This window comes from Castanea sativa, chromosome 11 (genome assembly GCF_040712315.1).
Source record: "Castanea sativa cultivar Marrone di Chiusa Pesio chromosome 11, ASM4071231v1".
In the NCBI taxonomy this organism is placed as follows: Eukaryota; Viridiplantae; Streptophyta; class Magnoliopsida; order Fagales; family Fagaceae; genus Castanea; species Castanea sativa.
Window position 1 is genome coordinate 9,166,805 of NC_134023.1, and position 17,803 is coordinate 9,184,607.

Genomic DNA, 17,803 nt, shown 5'->3' on the forward strand with positions numbered 1-17,803 from the left:
GGGAAAAAAAAAAAAAAAAAGAGTCATGTAAGATGCCTTTTATATAAGATGGAAGTAGGGTACAAAATTAAATTTTAGGCAGTAGCCGACTTCAAAAAACTAAAAACACGTTAAACCTGATTTTCTATATTTCTAGCCAGTGTTGAAGAGTAGTCAAAATGGGTACAAAGTATCACCTTTCAGCGGCCTTTCCACACTTTTTTTTTTGTTGATAATTTGGACTTTAATTAAAGCAAAAAACCAAATAACAACATAAAGGATAATTAACCCCTGTAAATATCAGCAATAACAGTATGGAGGTTGGACTTATTATAAATAAAAATAAAAAAAACCTTCTAAAACTACTAGCCAACTTAGCAGAAGTAGGGACTGTACTATTACAGTCTACTAATTTCTAAAAAAATTCTAATGCAGGCGAAGATGGACGAGTACACTTGCTTTCCCTTTGAATGATCTAATATGATCATCACTTGGCATGTGTTTTCAATTTCAAAAGAACTTGATTAATCGTGCTTGTATTTTAACGCCAATTTTAGGCACATCATATTGTCTTGGCGTTGTTAAGTTTTCTAGAAGAAAGTTGAAAAAATATAAACTATAACAAAATAATATCTACCATGAAGAAAATTTTACAATTGCAACCTAATTTAAACTCGAAGAAACAAGAAGTTTGAACTAACTAGTTAGAAAATATAAAGGGCCCATACTCTATGTAGCTCCATGACATGAGCTCCCCCACTGTTATACATCCATCTATCGTGCATTCATCTCGGAAATGGACAAGCCATTCACCGAATGGGCATTTGATTCTTTATCAAGAATATTTGCCCCAATTGCTTTCCTTCCAATAGAAAATGCTGGCTTTTTAGGCAAAGGTAGTGGCATATTTTCATTTGTCAGCATAAATAGTACATCTGACATGGTAGGCCGATCAATTGCACTATCCTCTACGCATAGTAGACTAACATGAATGCATCTTAGCACTTGATAAATGACACATGAATCACTTATTGTTGGATCAACTAGTTGTATCCCTTCACCTTCTTGCCATAAATCCCATGCCTAAAAAGAAGGTTATAGTTAATTAGAATGTCTAGAATACACAATGATCAAAATATACATAATTCAAGGTTGATTTTTTCTAAACGTACATATTCTACGAGACTGATCACTTGGTCAGCATGATAGAAACTATTGTTTCTTCGACCACTAACCATTTCAAGCATTAAGACGCCAAAGCTGTACACATCAGATTTAATTGAGAATACGCCCTTCATAGCATACTCGGGAGACATGTAACCACTACATAAAAAGACAAAATAAACAATTTTCATTTAACAAAAGTATATGGATTCATGGTTAACTATTGTATATAAGATAATGATGTAATTTTAACTTACTATGTCCCAACAATTCTATTAGTGTTTGCTACCGGTTCATTTTGTTTGAACATTCTTGCCATGCCAAAATCAGAAATCTTTGGGTTCATACTTTCATCAAGGAGTATGTTGCTCGCTTTTAAATCTCTATGAATTACTCTTAGCCTTGAATATTTATGGAGGTATATCAATCCTTGAATAATTCCTTCAATTATGTTGAAACGTTTCTTCCAATCTAGTAGCTTGCTTCTATTTTGATCTGTCCAATACAAAATGTTAAGTATGATAAAAAATATACTTTTAGTAAAAAAATGAAATCTTTAGATGAAAGTGAATGTTGCACAAACCAAATAGAAAGCAGTCCAAACTTTTATTGGGCATGTATTCATAGATTAACATTCTTTCTTCTTCATGAATGCAACAACCCAAAAGCTTAACAAGATTCATGTGTTGGAGTTTAGATATGAGTATTAACTCATTCTTGAACTCGTGTATTCCTTGATTTGAATATTTGGATAATCGCTTTATGGCTACATTCTGCCCTGTTAGCAAATGTCCCTGATGTGATGACCAAATAAGATTAAGCCAGCATTAAATATGTTAATTAAAACATCTTTCATTTCAATCTAATTAGAACTTACCATATAAACAGGTCCAAAGCCACCCTTTCCAAGCATGTTTTCTGATGAGAAGTTATTTGTGGCGGCTGCAACATGTGCATAACTAAATACACGTAAATCAAGCTCCTTTTCCCCATCAATTGAAATATCATTGACACTAGATCTCTCTAATGTCACTAAATCAAGCAATTCCTTTTCATCTTTTGTTATATTATTCCCTGTTTAAATTTAAATAAAATATATAACTTCAATTAATCAATAATAGAAAATCTTCATGATATTGCAAAATTATAGGTTAGGATTTGGTGTAATAGCAATTGCCTTCCACCAAAAAGAAACAAATCAGGAGTTTGAGTTTGACAATCAACCTCTCCAAAGGAGAGGAAGGGGGGGGGGGGGGGATGACCATGACTTCTCATAGACCCTACAAAAGTGAAAGTTTTATACAATGGTTACAACTTTTGACATACCAATTTTGTTAAATCTATATGAGAGTGAAATACCTTTAGACACAACTTTTCTCCTTAGTCGATAGCACAATAATATTATAAGAAGAGCAATAGAAATGGCGATGGAAATACCAATCCATATCCAGTTCTTCGTTCCTACATTGGTAATAAGTAGTTGTGTTAGTATGCATCATATTTAATAAAAACAAACTATATATTGCAAACTTATTGACTCTCTACAAGGAGGAAGTGAGATTTTGATGCCTTAATCACAATTCCGAAGCTTGTGGAAGAGCCACTGCTAAATATATAACATGTCTGATGTGCATCAAGATGCCTAATTACCTTAAGAAGTTAAAGAGGTTTATATGGGCCTAGCAATTTGGTTGGAACTCTGGGTGGAGCATTTTCATTTTATTTTAGGAATGGAGAAAAGATTTAAGAATTTATTGAAAAAAAAAAATCCATACGAGTTTTCTAGATGAAAAAATAAATAAAATTAATCCATTTTTTCTAATAACTAAATATTTAGAATTTTAAGAATAAGTACGAAGAAAATGTGCAATGAGCTTTCGAATAAAGTAGATCTGATACAAAAATAATATATTTATATTTATTAATGGCACTTGAAGTTGATGAGTACCAATAGTATTTTCATCTAAGATATATAAAATATATTATATAAGTTTAGCATATAAAAATACATTAAAAAATGGTCACATAAAAAAAAATTAAATTTCAAATTTAACGGTAATGATTGTGGTCAGGTTGGTTCTATGTTTGACCCAACCGATTTGGGTTATCATTGGGTCTGAAATCTCTTACCAACATCTTGGGGCTACATCCATAGGATTCCTTCCTATAATAACCTAGTGCATGTGAGACGGAGGAATTGCATACACCCAAGAGAATAGTCAGATACTTGAAGAGGTTTCAACACCGTTGTTTGTCAATAAAAAAATTATATCTATTATCCATACCATTGTTTTAAGTATGTGATTAATTTTGCCATTTCTACATATTAATGACTAATAGAGGCATGCATGGGTTAGAATGGGTCGAGTTAGAGGGTTTATTTTCTCAACCCAACCTAACCTTGTGTTAGGAGCTTTAGTTGGTGATGATGGTGGCATGAGGAATGGTAGAGTTTAAGCTGCATGGGGTCAGTCACATGGCTTTATGTCTCCTCAACATATTAATGTTTCCTCATGCCAGATTCAAAATGCTCCTAACTACTTTTTAAGGGGGACATGCCCAGTCTCTCAAGTTAAGTTAGATGAGTGAGCTATGGATAAAGGCAACATGTGGAGGGACCTTGCTCCACATGAAGCCCCAAGGCCATGGTATAGGAGGGCCATAGTGGGCAAAGATAGTTTTATGATGGGCGGCAGCAAGTGGTGTTGAACCTTGTATGGTGGTGCATGGCATTGGTGAGTTAATGGATTGGTTGCTTGTCGATGGGTTTTGTGGCTTGTGTGCAAGGCAAGATTGGGCTGCCATGATGATGAGTAATTTGATGTTGTATGCAAGGCATGGGCTGGTAGGTTCTGACCTAGTGCATAGACTAATGCTTATGGGCAAGATAGATTAGGCTGATAGGTAGTTATTATGTGTATGCTGCATGTGGGCAGGCTGTGTGGTCTATGTGGCTTGATGAGGGATGGCATTGGCATGGGCCAAGCCTCCCCAAATGTGGATTGACATGATGTGTGGGATGCAAGGTGACGGATAGAAGCCTCATGATGTGTTGTGACATGTGCTGATGTGTAGTGGCAATGACTAGTAGTCAACAAGCAGTTCCTAATGTTCCAAATGATGTTGGCCTACTATTAAGGGGCTAGAAACATAAGAAATGAACCAAGACAGCAGCAGTTGGTGATGTCCTAAGTCAAATCCAAGCGGTAGATGGTCCAAGGTGTAGGCAGTTTCTTGGTAGAAACTACCATTGACAATTATTTGTGTGTATTTAAACTCTTATGTTGTTAGGGGTGTTAATAACAGATTGTGAAATGGCTTTGAAAGAATTGTGTGTTTCTCTAAGTTTTGTAAGGGTGAGATTTCCTTTATATTTGTGATTAAGTAATAAAGGATGGGTTTTCCCTATAAACATTCTGTCTGTTGTGTGCTTGTGGTTCCTATAATCTGTTCTAAGTGTTCTTACTGTGTGTGTGGTATTGGCTGAGACTAAGTTAAGGCCTTAGGCTCATTATAGGCAGAAAATTTTAGCGTGAAAAGTGACCCTATGACATATTGTCCAGTTGAAAAATCCGCAACCCAACCCTATCAATCACTTATGTATAACCCGCATAGGTAGAATTGGGTAAGTGTATTGTCATTCATTTTTCAATGCCTTAAAAAAATTACTTTCATCAATTATTTAAGGTTATTTTCAATAATTTTTATAATTCATATAATATGCTTAAATTATATTTCAAAATTTTAAATCCATTTATATTGATAATCAAAATACCAAAAATAACTAAAAAAAGATGGTGTTAATAAAATAAACTTATATATATATATATATATATATATATATATATATATATTTGTGGACTAGGTTGATTGAAAAACCTATCAACTATAGTTTTCAAACCTGGACTGATCTGTATGGTCTGACTCGGTTAACTGTCAACCTTTCATCAATACGGTTCCATTAACCCAAACAACTGTTCTATGCATAAATAGCGTAAAACCGTTCGAACCACGGTTGAACTGCCCGAGTTTGAAATCGTGGATGGTTCTCATGATTTAGATCAGAGCTTTAAAAAAAATTGAAGTACCTCCTTCTTCTTGCGTGTCTCTCTTTTAGTCTTTGCATTCTTTCTCTTTCTACTCTCAGATCTTCCGTTTCGTGTCTCTCTCCATAAGGTTTGGATCATTTTTTTCAAATGATAGAGAAGAGAGAGCAAGATGAGATAGAGAAAATGAAAGAGTTTGTTGACAAAAAAAGAGAAGAAGGAAGAAAGGAACAGAAATTCACAAGCACGACGGAGGAAGCTCAAGTGAAGAGAAGAACAGAAACTCACAGGCGCATCTAAAACTTTCAAAGAAAGAAAGTGAATAGAAGTTTTGAACTATTTTTATCTAAAGAAAAAAAAAAAACCCAACTTTGAAGCATTTTGCGTGGAGGATGTGCTGCCAACACATTCTTGAAACTTGAGCACTTTCCATTTTATATTAATACTCTCTACTTTTCTCTATTAGCTTTCTCGGTCTATCTGCCCACCAATTCACTAAAGCAAGAGACTCTTTGGTTAGGAAAAAATATCCTATGAGAACAAGATATAATAATGGGTTAAAATTTTAAGACTCATACCTTTTTCTAAAATTACTCAATATTTAGGGTCAGATTGTTTTTTTATTTCAAACTCATATTTTTATATTTTAAACAACATTATATATATTTTTACATATTTTTTTATTTACGTATTTCAAAAAATTACAAAAATTTCATCTCAAACTATTCTATTAAACACCTCTTTATTTATGTTTACTTAAAATTTAACATTTCTTATTTATTTTAGGAAAGTTATGATATGAAAAATACATTTGCAAGATAGATTTTTATATTTATTTGGACTATTTTAGTCAAATTTTCAATTTTTACTAATTTAATATATTTATTTATATTTAAAATAATTATTATATTAATTATAATGTCATCATGGTTAGACTTCAGTTCAACTTCAGTCCAATCTTAAAAACCTTGAATTTGTCTTTTACAATTCTTTGAACGAGCTAGGTCTAAAAACCATGCTATCAACTTGAACCATTCTACCTTGAGGCTTGAAATAAAATTCCTACCTAACTCAAATCTTACTTGAGGTTTAAAATAAAATTCCTACCAAATCAACCTAACCTATCTACTCAAAATCAACCCTGAGTCAGTGTCATAGGGTTGGTAAGTTGGATGCATACTTCTAAAGACTCCCTTTGAAATTAAAAACCAGCATTGTCCATTGCGCAAAAAATTAGTAAGCTTACCACTTTGCGATGGATTTGATGAGAGAACAAAAATGGACGGGAGAGCACTAGGGTGGCCTGAAAGGAAGCTCCAATTCCCAGTCCAAAATCGGCATCCGGTATCATTATGAAACCAAGAAGTAAAAGCCACACAACCACAGTTCTTCCAGCAAATAGCTCTACAGTCACTGATGCTAAGACTTGAATTATAGTTAACTGAAAGGTCTCCAGCTACTAAATATCCAGATATGAGATCGAATGTGTCACCATGATGCCTACATTCTGGCTGCTTCCATCTCTGACATCCTCCATTAGTGTTATAACCATAACAATTATCAGCTCTAGCAATATCTAGTCCTTTCAAATCCTTCAATTGACCCATAGGAGTAAGCAACCATTCTGACATGAGACTTTGATTTCTGTTACTGAAAGAGAAGTATTCTTCATCTTCATTTGAAACAACGATGAAATTATACATAGATGTTACATCTAGTGAGATACTCTTAAATCTGTTACCTCTCTTCAAGACCCCACTTGTCCAATAAACCTCCCCTCGTTGCCGAATGATCAATTGGCACCCCTTGGGGTCCCATTCAAGCTTGCAAGGCCCTGGAACAGGGATCTCATCAGTTAACCATGATGTGAGTGACCATGTTTGGCCAGTTTTGTGGCTGACCCCTAATTTCATTCCAGGCAAAAGTGTGTCACCAGGATAATCAAAACTTTGCCATAAGACCTTGTTTCATAGATCCATTTGAGTGCATTTCTTTCAAGATAAAATTTCCGGAATCCAATAGAGTAGCAACTGTGTTTTCAGTAGGTTGAGGAGAAGAGTATAGAACTACAGGATCTCCACCTTGTGGTACAATTTTCAATGTTCCCTTGTTGTCAAAGGTAAACATTCCAGAATTGTTAATAATAGGTCTGTCTCGACTACCAAACCATACAAAGACATTGAAAAGAGAACTTTGATCATCAATCTTAGATATTGCTAAGTAGGTTTTGTTAGTAGTACCGTCAATCCGGTGGAAGAACCCCAAAGCGAATGTGCCTTTAGCAGAAACTATGTAAGTCGAGGAATTAAGGGTGTCACCAGGATTGAGACTGTCACCTGGGGATGATATCTCAGCAGATGATACGTATACCCATTGTGCAGCATGAGGAGTCCACAAGCATGTGAAGAAGAGCAGGAAAACTAGTTTGAGAAGGTGTACAACATTGGTAAAATTCATTGGGAAGGTCTGAAAGAAGATTAGAGGAATAATTGGACCAATACAGTGTGGTCGATCCAATTACTTGATGGTATATTATTTATAGCCATCACAATATGGCATATTCTTTTGGCTAGTTTTTACCCACTGACCACAATGCAATGACCTCGTAATTTTAAGTCACCTTTGAATCGGTGCGTAACAGATTTTCCTTTCTTTTCTTTTTTTCTTTACTAAATGTTAGTGTGGTATATTATGTATTAACTTGTATATAATCCTGTGTATATGCATGGGTACATTTAAAAATAATCACAATGGCACACACATGTATGATTTAGAATCTAATTGAATCTAAACTTTTCGGTTTTTGTACCAAATAATTCACTTGCCATAAAAATTAAAAAATTAGATAAGATACATGACGCAATATTGAACTACAATTAAAATTAATTTAGAATCTAATTGAATTTAGACTTTTTGGTTTTTATATCTAATAATTCATTTGATACACAAATTTAGAAATTAAATGAAACACATAGTGCAAAATTAAACTATAATGTAGAATTTAATTAGATTTTCTCATATATATATATATATATATGATTGCCTAAAGTCTAAAGAATAAAATAATATTACGCTTTAACTGTGATGATGTGAACTTAGGTAAATTGTATGGACGTATATTTTGACCCATTGAACGCACATTTATGATAGACCATCGAACGCACATTTTTTTTAAACAAAATTTATAGACCAATGGACCCATAATGGATTATTGGGTCAATAATTATGTGTGAAGCAATTACGCGTGATATCTTTGGTGGACCGTCAATTCCACTTTATTGATTTTTTTAGGGTTGAAATTAATTTAATTAGATGAATTTTTTTTTTCTTTTAAAACCATGTTGTTTAAATATCTTTTTTCTTTTATTAATAATTTAATGGGAAACATAAATAAAAAATGCTATTTAATTGATCTTGTTCAGGGACGGCTTTACCTTTAAGCCCAGGGGGTTCAAATGAACCCCCTAATCAGGCCATAATTATATATATATATATATATATATATATATATATATATATATATAAATTTTAATAACTTTTTTTAGCCCCTAAAATAAAATTTTGAACCCCTTACCCTAAATTTATTTTAAACCCAACTAATATAAGTCTGAATATAATCATCTTAATACTACTTTCTTAATATTTTCACGATAATTTAACAAAAAAAGTTAAGTGATAAGTTGTAATTAGTTTTTATTAGGATCCACAACTAACATCACTTTTTTCCTTCTTTTAACAACTTGTCACATAGGTTTTGTAGTGAAAGTGTTGTGTCAATAGCACTACTCTTAAAATATATAATTTTATAAGAAAGAAAAAAAAAAGTTTCAAATTTTTGCTCATTTGTTAAAAAAAATAAATAAATAAACTTTTTCCAAGACTTTGGCTTACCTTTCCATTGACAACAGAAAAAAGTTGTTTTTCCTTGCACTTTTTTTCTTCATCAACAAAAAAGTACACCTTTGTTAATTAGATCTGTATCTATATATGTGATTCTTTCCTCATTCTCTCTATCTTTCTTTTTCCCTTCTATGTTTTCTTAGTTTTTCTCTTTATTTGATCAAGTAATTTGATAAATGCTCTATAGATTTCTAAATCCAAAAAGTCTTTTAGTGCTTGCTCCAATTTCAAGAAACTGACCACTTGTACGGTTAAGAAGTCATCATATTGAAAGTTAAAACTTATTTCAGTTACTATTTTTTTCTTCTTCTTAGTTTCACATTTACCGTTAATCAGACTCTAAGAGACTGGCCACGTGTATTATTAGTTATTTAATTATATTTATTTATGCTTTCAATGTTTGTTTTCTTACCGATATTTATACTAAATTATATTTAGAATACTATTTTAGATTATTGTACAATGTATATAATATGGAAGTTGCACATGTAAAAAAAACAATTTAATTTTTTTTATTTGCCCCCATGATAAATTTCCAGTTTCACCACTGCTAACCCCCTAGAAAAAAAATCCTGGAGGCGCCACTGATCTTGTTGTTTGATCAGTATCACGTTTTAAAGCATAAATAAAAATAAAAATAATTTGGTAACATATTTGGGAAACTCTTCTCTCTATTTTCGTAGATGGTGGCCAAGTTCTCTCTCTCTCTCTCTCTCTCTCTCTCTCTCTCTCTCTCTCTCTCTCTCATCAAATTTTTGTAAATGATTTTTATTAAATGGCTAAATTGCTAACTACATCCCTAAAAGTTTGGGAGTATTTGAATTTTGCACTCTGAAGTTTCAAAATTTAAATTTTAGCCCTTGAAGTTTGAGGGTGTTTGAATTTTATACCTTGAAGTTTCAATATTTGGTATACTCCTAAAGCTTGGGGCTGTTTGGATTTTATACACTGAAGTTTGAAAATTGGAATTTTACTCCCTAAAGTTCTATTCTATTTGCATCAGCAACTTCTCCATCCATATTTTTTGTTAAGTACCATATAAACTTACCACGTGTGTTTAGTTCATCTAATAAAATGATGCCTCGTTATTTAATTATATCATACCATTTTTAATTAATTATTTATTTTAGGCTACAAAATGATATGACATCATTTTATTGGATAAACTAAACATACGTGGTAAGTTTATGTGATACTTAACAGAAAATAGAGACGGAGGGATTGCAGATGTAAATAGAATAGACTTCAAAAGGTATATAAAATCAAATTACTGAAATTTCAGAATGTAAAATCTAAATACTCCCAAACTTTAGAGGGTAAAATCAAAATTTTGAAATTTTAAGATATATAATCCAAACACCTCCAATTTTTGGGAGTGTAGTTTGCAATCTAGCCTTATTCAATTTATAAGTCTGTTATTATTAAAAATTATCAAAAAAATGAATTTTTTATAATGCACGTTCTCACTTTCCATCACTTAGAATTAGCAGAACTAAAATAGAGGGGTCAATTTATCTTTTGTTATAGTTCAAGGGTTTAAAAATATAAATTGATAGTAAAGAACGGTTATGTTTAAAAATGACCCAAAACTCAACAAGTGTTTATGCAACTTTCCCTTTTTATTATAACTTCTTAACTTATGTACAATTTTTTAAAATCTTCATTTTTTATAGATGCTATCCTACTTTTCCATATTTTCAAAAATGGAAGGATATATATATATAAAGTGAATGAAAGGAATTTTCTATGTAGATGAAATTATTTATGAAAGGGCAAATTACAACTTACGCACTTGTGATTTGGTCGAAATTTAAGTTACTTATCTGTGGTTTGAAATTTGGCATTTTATCTACCTGAAGTTAGCTCTGTTAGAGTTCCGTAACCCACCTATGACTTTTACATTAGAAAACAACTTTTAACATCAAACAGTAAACATGAAACTGATAAAAAAGCTAGCGTATTTGATGTGAAAATATTTCTTTGTTATGTTCAAAGAACGACAACGTTTAATCTTTGTGTTGATGCTGCTTTTTTTTTTCGTTAAATGTAAGTAAGGGAATTTGATCTAGAGCTAAACCCTATGTTGCACAGACAATCCTATTTTGGCTAAGCACCCATGTCTGACAATCCGTATGCAATGTGTACCAGATTTTTTTTAAAAAAAAATTTGGGTATGGCTAGGACACGGTCGCGACATGCCAATACGTTCCAGACATGGCAAATCTTTAAAACAAAACAAAAAAAAAACAAAAACAAAAAACAAAAAGCAAGATTTTGACAACTAGACAAACCACTCACTGTTGATCCTAGTTTGAGCATAACGATCGACTAAAAGCCCTAAAAGACACTTGTCTCTTTGTTCTTCCTTCTGTCGTACCGAAGCCGCTTAGCCTCTCTTTGCTCGGTTCTTGCCTTGTCAGTGTTGAGCGAGTCACTCCACCGTAGATCGGCGACAAAAGAACCCCCGCCGGCGACCCCAATGCTCCCTCTCTCCCCCTCCGTCATAGAACAAAGTTTCTCTCTCCTTTAGGTTTCAATTTCTCTCTCTCTCTTTCAGTATTTCTTTCTTATTACACATTTTTTTTTTTATTCTATGTTTTCTTTTATAGGTTTAGTAATTTAACTATTTGTTTTGTTGACGTTGTTTAGTAAATGACTATTTCTAATTTTATGGGTTTTTTTTTTTTGGGTTTAGTAAATGACTAATTATTTTGTTGTTTAGTATTTGCTATTTTATGAGTGATATTGTACTTCTTCGCTATTCTTAGTTAATTTAAATTCTAAGATAAATATAAATTATGTCTAATAAAATTTAAAAATATACTTAAATGTAAATATTAATTAATTAATTAATCGTCATACCCTAAACATGTCGTACTCCTGTACTCATATTGTATCCATACTCGTATAGGTGTCCATGCAACCTTGCCTAAACCTCGTAATAAGGATAAATACATGCCCCTTAAGAAGAATACGGGGTGACTGCTCTCAAATAATTGGGTGTAAACTGTAAAGCTGTAAAATCGGCTGGATAAAATTATTAGATATTCACTCGAACATCTATTGTCTAATGAATATTTTGTGAATGTCTGTGAATATTATTAGATATACACCAGAACAGTTTCTCAAAAAAAAAGAAAAAAAGAAAAAAAAAATTCACTCAAACATGGTTCACGGCTTGCCTCCTCGACAATTACATTTTGCAAAACTTCTAGTTGGCATAATGACGTGAAATGTGAACAGAAGAAAAAATATATAAATGCTTGACTGCATTTAGTCAGCGTGACCTTGGGTCTGGGCTGAGGCCTGAGAATCTTTAGGTAGGATGTCACATTTTAGGATCTTGGATGTGGAAATTTCCGGATTTGGGTGAACGAGCCGATATTTTTTTCAAATTTTAGCCATAGAGGGCGTTTGGATACGAATTAATTCACGTTGCATTTCCTTGCTGCGTTTTCCTTCTTCTTCTTTTTTCTTTTTTTTTTTCTGGGCACGCGTTTCAGGATGCAGAGGCTACTGTTCATGCACTGTGCATGAACAGTAGCCGCAATAGTGGACCAATTCAACCGTGAACAGTGCATTCGTGCACTGTTCACGGACCCACAAATTTTACTTTTCAGCAACTTTTTCATTAAAAATGGGTCCCGCGGTACTATTCACATATTTTAAAATTATTTTGCTACAGTGTTTTCAGTTTTCAGTTTTCAGCAATAAGTTCTATCCATAGTTTGATTTTAGCTTATGCCTACCTGGGGAAAAGAATTTCAATAAAACTAAGTATATAATAAAAAATTTAAAGAAAAAGTTAATCGATGTCCTAAGAGCATTGTAATATAAAATATTTTTAGAAACTTTTTATATGAAAGAAAATAATTAATTTTTTTGACGATTTTTAACATTTCCTATTAAATAGATGTAATAACTTTTTGAAAATAGTTTATTCACAATTGCTTTAAAGACACCCGTTAACATGATCCAAAATTTAAAACATTCAAAATTAGCGTGCCAATTTTTTTTAATGACCCATATGTTAAATGATAGGTTGATTTAGGAATGGTGTGAAATTGTTGTGAAGTAGAGAAAGAATTTTCAAATTTTTGGTTCCAATGACTAGAGAATGATTTTTCAAATCAAGGCTAGGATTTGTATGTTCCATATCCCAACTAAAAATTCAGCCCCATCATTTCCAAAATTTCTAAAAAATCTTTCAGGCTGCTGTGACAACAGATTGATTGGAAAAATATCTCAATCTCTTTTTAGGATAAGTAGATACAAATGCTCTTTTTTTATATGACTAATCACTAAACAAAGCATAACAAAAGTTAATTAACCAACCAATCACTGCCTTCTAATCGTTGCATTGTAATTAACAAACAAAACTTACAAAGAGAAACTTTTAAGAGAGAACAATAGTCAATGATTTTTATGACTAAATTGCAAACTACTCCCCTAAAGTTTGGAGGTATTTGAATTTTATATCATGAAGGTTCAGAATTTGGATTTTACACTGTGAAATTTGAGTGTTTGGATTTTACACATTGAGTTTCAGAATTTAAATTTTGTACTTCTAAAGTTTGAGGGTGTTCGGATTTTACCGCTTAAAGTTTGGGAGTATTTGGATTTTATGCTCTGAAGTTTTAGAATTTAGATTTTACCCTCTAAAGTTCTATTCCATTCTTATTAGCAACTTCTCCATCCTTATTTTTCATTAGGTGTCACATAAATTTTCTCCAGGTGTTTAGTTTATCCAATAAAAATGATGTCACATCATTTTATTATACAATGCCAATTTTAATTATTATTATTAGAATGATTAAGAACAAATGGCACAACAGCTTGAAGGGAACAAGTCTGATAAGAAGATAAAGTGCAAATTGTAAAAAGTGGAGCTAAACGACAGCTCAGAGTAGTAAACGACTTGTACTTTTGTAGTAGTCACATGTAGCACATGTTAGTTAGCTTGTTTAGCGGGGTAGTCCACCTAGTTTGGAAGTTAGTTAAGGCTCTGGTTTTGTAAAATCCAAAATTTGAAATTTCAAAATGTAAAATTCAAATTCTGAAATTTGGAAGTTAGTTAAGGGTAAAATCTAAATTTTTAAACTTCAATGTGTAAAATCTAAATTCTGAAATTTTGTAATGTAAAATTTAAATACCCCCAAACTTTAGGAGTGTAATTTGCAATAACCTTATTAAATTTAAAAGTCAGATATTATTAAAAATTATCAAAATTGAATTTTTTACAATGGACATTCTAACTTTCCATCGCTTAGAATAAACAGAACTAAAATAAAGGGGTCAATTTTATCTTTTGTGATAGTTCAAGGGTTTAAAAATATAAATTGATATTAAAGAAGGCCTACGTTTAAAAATGACCAAAAATTCAAGAAGTGCTTATGCAGCTTTGCATTTTTAATTTAACATCTTAGCTAATCGGCTTATGTACAATTTTTTAAAATCTTCATTTTTTATAGGTCGTATCCTACTTTTCCATATTTTCATAAATGGAAGGATTATATATATATATATATATATATATATATTACTAAACGGAAGGAACTTGCTGTGAAGACAAAATTATTTATGAAATCATGGTCTATTTTTTTTTTTCGTTAAATGTAAAAAAGAAATTTGATCTGGAGCTAAACCTCACAATAAGGATAGATACATGCCCCCTTAAGAAAATTATGGTGTGACTACTCTCAAATAATTGGGTGTAAATTGTAAAACCATCAAATCAGCTGAATTCAATTATTAGATATCCACTCGAACATGGTTCATAGCTTGCCTGCTCGATGATCACATTTTGCAAAACTTCTCATTGGTATAATGATGGCAAGTGTGAACATAATATAAAACATATAAATGCTTTCATTAAAATTAAAAAAAAAACATTTAAATGCTTGACTGCATTTAGTCAATGTGACCTTTGGTCTGGGCAGAGAATCTTTAGGTAGGATGTCACATTATAGGATCTTGGATGTGGAAATTCCCCGATTTGGGTGAACGAGCCAAAGAATTTTTAAATTTTAGCCATAGTTTGATTTTACCGAATGTCTGGGAAAAAGAATTTCAATAAAGCTAGGTACATAATAAAAAAAATTAAAAAATTTAAGAAAAAAGTTAATCGATGTTCTAAAAACATTGTAATATAAAATATTTTTAGAAACTTTTTATATGATTAATTAGGTGTTGAAATTTTTCTTAAATGGTTTATTTACATGACCTAGAGATAGGTTGATTTAGAAATGGTGTGAAATTGCTGTGTACAGAAAGAATTTTCAAATTTTTGATTCCAATGAACTAGCTAGAGAAGGATTTATCAAATTAAGTGTCCGTTTGACATAATTAATTTTGTTAACTTATTTTATTATTCAGTTTATTTTTGCTATTATTCATGTGCTTCATTGGACTTTTTGGTGCAATTCACGGGTCTCACTGTACTGTTTTAGCTAACTTTTACCTTTATTTACAGTACTTTTAGCAAAAAAAAATTTAGTTTCAGCAAAATAAGTAAGTCCCACTATTTAGTTTCAGCAAAATTTAGTTTTAGCTTATTTGCAATTTAAGTTTTTTTTTTTTACTATTTATAGGTTATACTGTACTTTTTGGTACTATTCATAGGTCCCACTATACTATTTAGCCCATCATTTTCTAAATTTCTAAAATATATTTGGGGCTACTAAGACAACAGGATTGATTAGAAAAATATCTCAATTTCTCATTAGGATAAGTAGAGACAAATGCTCTGTTTTTATATAACTAATCACTAAACAAAGCATAACAAAAGTTAATTAACCAACCAATTTGTAAAGTTGTGATTTACAACTATATTTTATGTTGGCTTTATTCTATAACAAAAAGTGTTGTAATTGCTTTAATTTTGCTCCTTGTTCTTTTGTGGGATTTTATTGTATTGGGTTTATTATTAAATTGGTAAAGACTCAAGCTTAATTGAAGATCAGTGGATTTCGCGACTGTCTCGCTAGATGCTAACCTGCGAAAGAGCCATGTGAGAAGCACATGGTGGAAGCTGAAGAGTCGTGCTAGCTTGGAGGATTTCGCGAATGTCTCGTGAGTAAGGCCTTCTAGCGAGACAACCACGAAACTCTTTGCCTAGAGAATTTTTAAGTGTGACTTTCTTACCCTTCACCCATATTATATATACCCTCATTACCCACAAATGTGTAAGGAGACCATTTAGAGAGAAAAACCCTAGATAGGTTTTCTACAACACACACTCTCATCTTTTAAAGAGAAAGCTACTAATTCTTAGTGAGAAATCATTATAACTTCTTCTCATTCCCTCTCCTATTGTCATACCTTGAGAGGAGATTTGTACCCAAACACAACCCACATCTTTTCAAAGTGTAGAGAGTGTTTTGGAGATTGGGAAATTTTGGGAATTTGCCAAAAGAAGCCAGTGAGGTTTGGCGGAAGCAATCGGGCGTATTGCTTTTGGAGCAATACCACTATGGAATATCACTTTTGGAGCTCACCGTTGAAGAAGATTGAGGATTTGATATTCAATGATTTAGCTGCATATATGGAAATATCTTCCAAAAGGTTTTGTGTTAGAATCTCTTTCTCTTTCTCTTGTGTGTGTGTTTGTTAAGAAAATAAAAAAGAGTCATGTATAAGATGCCTTCTATATAAGATGGAAGTAGGGTACAAAATTAAATTTTAGGCAGTAGCCGACTTCAAAAACACGTTAAACCTGATTTTCGATATTTCTAGCCAGTGTTGAAGAGTAGTCAAAATGGGTACAAAGTATCGCCTTTCAGCGGCCTTTCCACACTTTTTTTTGTTGTTGATAATTTGGACTTTAATTAAAGCAAAAAACCAAATAACAACATAAAGGATAATTAACCCCTGTAGATATCAGCAATAACAGTATGGAGGTTGGACTTATTATTAAAAAAAAAAAAAAATACCTTCTAAAACTACTAGCCAACTTAGCAGAAGTATGGACTGTACTATTACAGTCTACTAATTTCTAAAAAATTTCTAATGCAGGCGAAGATGGACGAGTACACTTGCTTTCCCTTTGAATGATCTAATATGATCATCATTTGGCATGTGTTTTCAATTTCAAAAGAACTTGATTAATCGTGCTTGTATTTTAACGCCAATTTTAGGCACATCATATTGTCTTGGCGTTGTTAAATTTTCTAGAAGGAAGTTGAAAAAATATATACTATAACAAAATAATATCTACCATGAAGAAAATTTTACAATTGCAACCTAATTTAAACTCGAAAAAACAAGAAGTTTGAACTAACTAGTTATAAAATATAAAGGGACAATACTCTACGTAGCTCCATGACATGAGCTCCCCCACTGTTATACATCCATCTATCGTGCATTCATCTCGGAAATGGACAAACCATTCACCGAATGGGTATTTGATTCTTTATCAAGAATATTTGCCCCAATTGCTTTCCTTCCAATAGAAAATGCTGGCTTTTTAGGCAAAGGTAGTGGCATATTTTCATTTGTCAGCATAAATAGTACATCTGACATGGTAGGCCGATCAATTGCACTATCCTCTACGCATAGTAGACTAACATGAATGCATCTTAGCACTTGATAAATGACACATGAATCACTTATTGTTGGATCAACTAGTTGTATCCCTTCACCTTCTTGCCATAAATCCCATGCCTAAAAAGAAGGTTATAGTTAATTAGAATGTCTAGAATACACAATGATCAAAA

General features: G+C 32.1%; 2 pseudogenes; both read right to left on the reverse strand.

Annotated features, from left to right (window-relative positions):
- Nucleotides 1–516: 516 nt before the first annotated feature.
- LOC142614713 (G-type lectin S-receptor-like serine/threonine-protein kinase CES101) lies at nucleotides 517–7,666 on the reverse strand (annotated as a pseudogene).
- A 9,775-nt stretch (nucleotides 7,667–17,441) lies between these two features.
- The window catches only part of LOC142616025 (G-type lectin S-receptor-like serine/threonine-protein kinase At1g11330), a 64,638-nt pseudogene continuing 64,276 nt past the window's right edge, over nucleotides 17,442–17,803 (reverse strand).